General features: G+C 58.2%; 1 protein-coding gene across 1 annotated transcript in view; it reads right to left on the reverse strand.

Annotated features, from left to right (window-relative positions):
* The window catches only part of GDF6 (growth differentiation factor 6), an 8921-nt gene that overhangs the window by 1042 nt on the left and 2041 nt on the right, over positions 1-5838 (reverse strand). The window lies entirely within an intron of this gene.

Here is a 5838-nt window from a genome sequence, read left to right on the forward strand (position 1 = left end):
AGGAGAGGAGAGGAGAGGAGAGGAGAGGAGAGGAGAGGAGAGGAGAGACTGAAGGATACACGTCATACAAGACGCTCCACACCAGAGGAAGGACGTGGCAACCCAGCTCCATGCACTTCCTTGGCCCCCCAGCACTGCAGTCAAAGCAATGGCTTTGTGTTTGTATGCATACACAAATACACATATATATACACATATATGTACATGTACACATTTATGTTCAGCTCCAAGAGAATGACCTAGACTTCTTTTTTGACACATGGGTGTACAAAACACAGCTCACAAAGCCAACCACATTCTCCCGAGTTGCTTTCCAATAAAATGTTTACAGCCCAGCAAACACAGAAATTCCCCAAGCCCTCGCTCTCCCCAGAGGCCAGTAAAGCCCGTGTATATTTCAACAGTAAAAGTGTCACTGTAGCCTCTGTTGGGCCGCCCCCCTCCGATTGTCCGTGCTCGGTCTGCTCCTGAGACAGAGGGAGACCGAAGAAATACACAGCCCACGGTATTTATTGACAGCAGAGGTCAGCGCTCCTCCTCATCAGCGTATTTCACAGCCTCAGCTCCACCTGACAGCTCCGGGGGAGCCTCCTGGGGGGGGAGGTGGGAGGAACAGCGGCACGACTGATGCACACCGAGACCTTCAGGCATGGCACGGCGCTGTAGAACCTTACGCGGCGCAGAGCGCAGTGACTCAGCGCGGATTAACGCTGCGCGTTCCCGCAGCCCCCAGCGGGGACACTGGGCGGGCGGGGCAAAGAGAGTTGCTGGGGCAGAAACCCGCCTGCCTCGAGGGAACCACATTAGCCCCTAATGTGGGCACAGCTGCATTCCTGCCGGGGATGGCTCCAAAGGGCGATGCTCGCCCCGCTCAGTACAGCCGAGGGGATGGGGTGGAGGCGGGGGACTGCTCGCCGCCCTGTGTCCCACGTTGCAAAGGCTCAGCCTCAGTGTGCAGTGTCGAGGCGGGGACACGGCGATAGGAGAGGTGCAGAACTCGCCCCGATCCATCAGTTCCCGACTTCTTTCTCAGGAAGGGGCAGCGATCGCGGCAGTATCAAAGCGGCAGCCTCGAATCCCATCAGATAAACACGATTTATTCCCTCTCGTAAGCGAATAATTCCAGATAAATATATAATCCTGCCCCTCTCCTGGCCCGCTCCCAGCGGGGCCAAGAGGGTGGGAAAAGAGCGGAGGGAGGGGACACAGCGGCATCACCGCCGCCCTCGATGGGGGGGAGGGGGGAGGGCGGCCCCGGGGGGCGGTGAGCTGCTTTCCCACCGCACGGAGCGGTGCGGAAACCCCGCGGCCGCCTCTCCGCCTTTGTGCGAACACCGCGCGCTGCTCGGGACCTCTCCTCCGCGCTCCCTTCGGACCCAGGGGGCTGAGAAACGCGATTCGAAAAGAGTCGCCCGCCTAGGGCTGCCCGACCCCCGCACGGCGTTGCGATGCCGACAGCTTTCTTTCCTTTTTGTCGTTACTCCGAGCCGAGCGGCTCCCGGTATCCCCCAGCCCGGAGCACCCCCGGCCACGCAGCCCCTCCCCGCAGGCACCGCGGCTCCGAGGCGCGCCGGGGGTTAACGAGGGCTACGCGGAGTTTCCCTTTTCATGGCAGATCAGGTACCGGGCTCCCGGCCAACCCATCGGGGCTGCGATCTTAACTTTACATCACTGCAAATTATACCCAAACCGCATTCGAGAAGAATTTTCCTACTCCTAATTCTCTTTAAAGCCGTATTTAAACTCGCAAACCAAAAACACGTTGGCAGTTTAAGGACCCTTCGCAGACGATAAGGTGAAAACGGGCGCATCCGTTCCGTTGGGGCCGCGGGCATTCCTCGGGCGCTGCCGATGTGCTCCCCAGGAGGGACTTTCCCGGCTCTCAGCTCCCCCCTCCGAACGGGCGGCATCGCCGCCGCTTTTTCTTACGGCGCCCGACGAGATTTCAATATTTCGTTCCCTTCGCTACCGAGTAACCGGGAGAGACCGCATCTTCCTCGGACTAACGCTGCCAAAGCCCCGAGAAACGAACGGAAGGCTGCTTCCATTCTCCCTCCGCCAGCAACGTACCTCCGTCACCCAGCTTTTCCCGGCACCTCTCCGGAACGGCCGCCTCCGTTGTGCCGCGGCCCGCCGGCCCCGCTGCCCTCCCGCCGGGCTCCGGGGATGCGCCGAGGCGGAGAGCGGCTGCACGGGGGCTGCTGAGTGCCGCGGGGGGCCGTGAGAGCTGTGCCCTTCCCGTCCGCTGTTTTGCTACGAGAAATCGACGAGAAAACATTGTGCTCCCCCCTCTCTCAAATAATAATAATAACCAAGCGTATAGATATAGATATATAGATATTCGAAATTCGGAATCTCTGTGCTCAGAGCTAAGAGAAGGAGCAAGGGGACGATTTGAAGGAGTTTTTTGAGCGGAGTACGGGAAAGTTCCTGGAAAACAAAACACACAGAGCTGCCCTCAACCAACGAGGGCTGGGACGGCCCCTTTCGCCCAGAAGCACGCAGGGGCTCCCGATTTCACTTCCAGCGCTGGGATCGCAGGGAAACGAGCACTTCGCCGTCAACGGCTCCTTGTTTTTTGTTGTTGTTGTTGGTTTTTTTATTTCTTTTTTTTTTTTTTTTTTTTTTTTTTCCAGTAGGGCTAAAGAGGGAGGAGGCAAATGAGAGCAGCGAGACGCTCCGTGCCCGAGCCCGCAGCCGGGTTTGGGCTCCTCGGGCTCCGTGCAGCCGGTGGAACTGAGCAGTCCTGGAGCGGAAAGCTCTCTTTTCTCTCTCTAAAGAAAAAACATTAACTAGAACTAAAAATAAACCCAAAGCCTCCTATCAGCCTCACTGGGGGAAATCCTGGATTTAAAATAATAATGATTTAAAAAAATCAAAAAAGGAGAGAGAAATTAAGAACCGAGCAAACGATCGGTCGTAGGCACGGATCGAAATGGGCCACGGGGCGGCTTTGCCCCCCCTCCCCTCCTTCCCAGTCCCTTCGGGGCGAGGATCCCCGCGGAGGATTCTCAGAAGGGAACAAACGGAGGGAAAAAAAAAAAAAGGGGGGGGGGGGGGGGGGGGGAGGGAAAAATATGAGAAAGAAACCTCTCCCGAAATCAGTGTTTTTCACAAAGTTTGCTCTCGCAGCGGCTTTGGAGACAGTCTGCCGCTTCCCCAGCCCCGAGCAGTCCTTGCTCTCTTTGCTCCGATTCGGCAGAGCGGTAGCAACACAGCCGAGCCGAGCCGGACCGGACCGGGCCGAGCCGAGCCGAGCCGAGCCGAGCCGTTCTCTCCTTCCCCGGGCGCTCGGCTCTGTTTGGAAGCGCTGCCGCAGCGCTCTCCGGCCGTCTGGTCTGCATTAGTGTTTTTATAAGGGGCTCAAACAAATCGAATACAAGGTCACCAAATAATTAACAGTTGTGAATTCCCTCCTTCCCCATTAAAATGCTTCCCCGCTTATATTTCATTTTCCTCTTGCCAACGACAACACCGCCTGGGCAAAGGCGCTGCGCAGATTGCGGTGCGCTGCAGCTCTCGGTCCACCCAGAAAGCCGCTGTTTTGCATAAACGCTCGGCACGGGGATCTGCGAGCGGGATTTGCTCTCTCCTTTCTGCCGCCGATCGGAGCTCCTGCGCGGGGCTCTCCGCTTTCTCCCGCCCCCCCGACAACAGCGGTAAAACACCGCGTATTGGACCACCCCCCTCCTCCCTCCCGTCCCCATCGGCTGCACACGAAAGCGTACAAAGGAACTGGGGAGAACGAGACGATTTCGACCTATTCCCGTTTTCCTTTTTCCCGGCTGCGGGAGCCTTTAGGACGCAGAAGGGCACGAAGGCAGGAAGCCCCACAGCCCGCCCTATGGCACCCGCTCCCCTCGGGGCACTCCCAGAACTGCGCTCCTTCGCCCCGCGTTCTGTTCTCGGTTCGCCCCGCGTCTTACGGGGTTCACTGTTCGTAGCCGCCGCTTCCCTTTATTTCTGCCCTGCCCGGTGCAGCCCCGCAGCTCCTAATAGTAGAGCAGAGTGGCAGTGCTGGGGGTCCCGGGGCCAGCGAGAGCACCATCTGCGTTTTAATGAGTTACTTCATGTGCCAACAGCAATTTTCCTACATTCAGAGAGGTTCTGTCTGATCTTGCGACCGTAACAAAAGGGGGGTTGGAGGGGTGGGGGGGTGCGAGAGGGAACTGGAAGGGGGGGAATCGCAGAGCTTTCCCCCTCTTTCTGTGCTCTTTACGCTGAAAATCTACATATAGATATACATATGTAATGCAGCGGCGCGGCTTTCCTCCCTCCCGATGCAGCCTGAAGGCGATCCTGTGAGCTTCGGGAGGAAGGAAAGAAAGAAAAGGTGCGGAGGTCTCCCTCGGTGCCCCCCAGCAGCGGGACCGACGCTGCGGTGTCCCGCGGTGCCCCACTCCCGTGCAGCCCCAGCGGCTCCGTCCCAGCGTAGCGCTGCGCGGCCGCTCCGTCGGTGAAGCGCAGCCCGTCCGACTAATTGGGTCAATTTGGGCGGCTCTGCCGTCTGCAAATGAATGGAGAGAACCTTCCCCCCGCTTCCCCCGAGCAAAGGCCGTTCATCATCAGCAGCGCTCCAATTAAGCGGGCTGGGAGCACACGGGGAGGTGGGCAGGAACGCGGCTCCCACTTCAGAGGAACGGAAGCTCTCTTGAAGTTTTTGGTGATGTGCCATTGGCTGGTCCGCTTCATTATGGGAGACCAGACAATATTCGCTATGTTATGACATGAACACTCAATTAGATCACTGAGTTGAAATACTCCAATCAGTGGCTTGATGCTAAGCAACCCTCGGAAGGTCCAGCAGAAGGTCACAGCCCGTGACACATCAAATCAAAATCAATGGGGAAAAGTGAGGCTTTTCCTTCATCAGAGCAGGACTTCTGGTAGCGAATCGCCTCTACCGGAGCAGATTCTCCCATGCAGCGCAACGAGCTGCGGTTGTTACATTGTCTTTCTTCTGGCGAGGACGATCCCGAGCGTGGCTCCATCCCCACCAGCCCCCCGATTTATTTCGGGGAAAGCGGCTGAGGTCGTTTTTAGGGCTGAACTTCGAGAACCTCAAGCCTGGAGAGCCTCCCCCCGCAAGCACCTTTCCCACAACGACGCAAAAAAACGCCCCCGTCGGGGGAAGACGGAAAGCAAAACCTCTCGTCTCCCTCCGTCCATCGGAAGCACCGCGGCACTGCAGCCCCCGACGGCGCCCCGAGCACTGGGTGTGACGGTGGGACGGGGGGAGGAGGAGAGAATGCGTGACCTTCCTTAGGAGCCACCGAGTTAGTTCGTCGTCAACCAGGATAATGTAATAATAATAATAATAATAATAATTATAAAACCTTAATAAATAAGGAGAGGCATTTTGAGGGAAGATCCGCACGCCATCTCCACCCTCGAGCTATAAAGTAACGAGAGAAAAGTGAAGCGGGGAACACGGGGTAGTAGAGAGGTCCCGGGAATCCCCGCGGCAACACTGCTGCCTGCGGGAAGCGGGGATACCGGCCCGGCCCAGCCGCTCGCCCCGTCCTACCTGCGTCCCTCCTGGCCCCAGAATGGATGGACGCGGCCCCCGCATCCGAGAGGTGCAAAGGGTGAGGGTGCGGCCCCGAGCCACTCTCTGTCGGGGCACGTCGGGGCGCGGCGGTACCGAGGCCCGGGGCTCTGGAGCGGCTGTGTGCCTGCCCCCTGTACCCGTCGGGCCGGACCTTTCCAGGCGACCCCGACGGCGCAGCCCCACGCGCAGCGAGTGCGAGCTTTCTATTTGCCTTCCAGCCGAAGCGATAAGAGAGATCCTTTCTCTCAGGCGGAAATAAAGCAGAAGAGCGATGTTTCCGAGGCTGC

The sequence above is a fragment of the Lagopus leucura genome, unplaced genomic scaffold, assembly GCF_019238085.1.
Source record: "Lagopus leucura isolate 7727_CA_CO unplaced genomic scaffold, USGS_WTPT01 Super-Scaffold_100002, whole genome shotgun sequence".
NCBI classification, from domain to species: domain Eukaryota; kingdom Metazoa; phylum Chordata; class Aves; order Galliformes; family Phasianidae; genus Lagopus; species Lagopus leucura.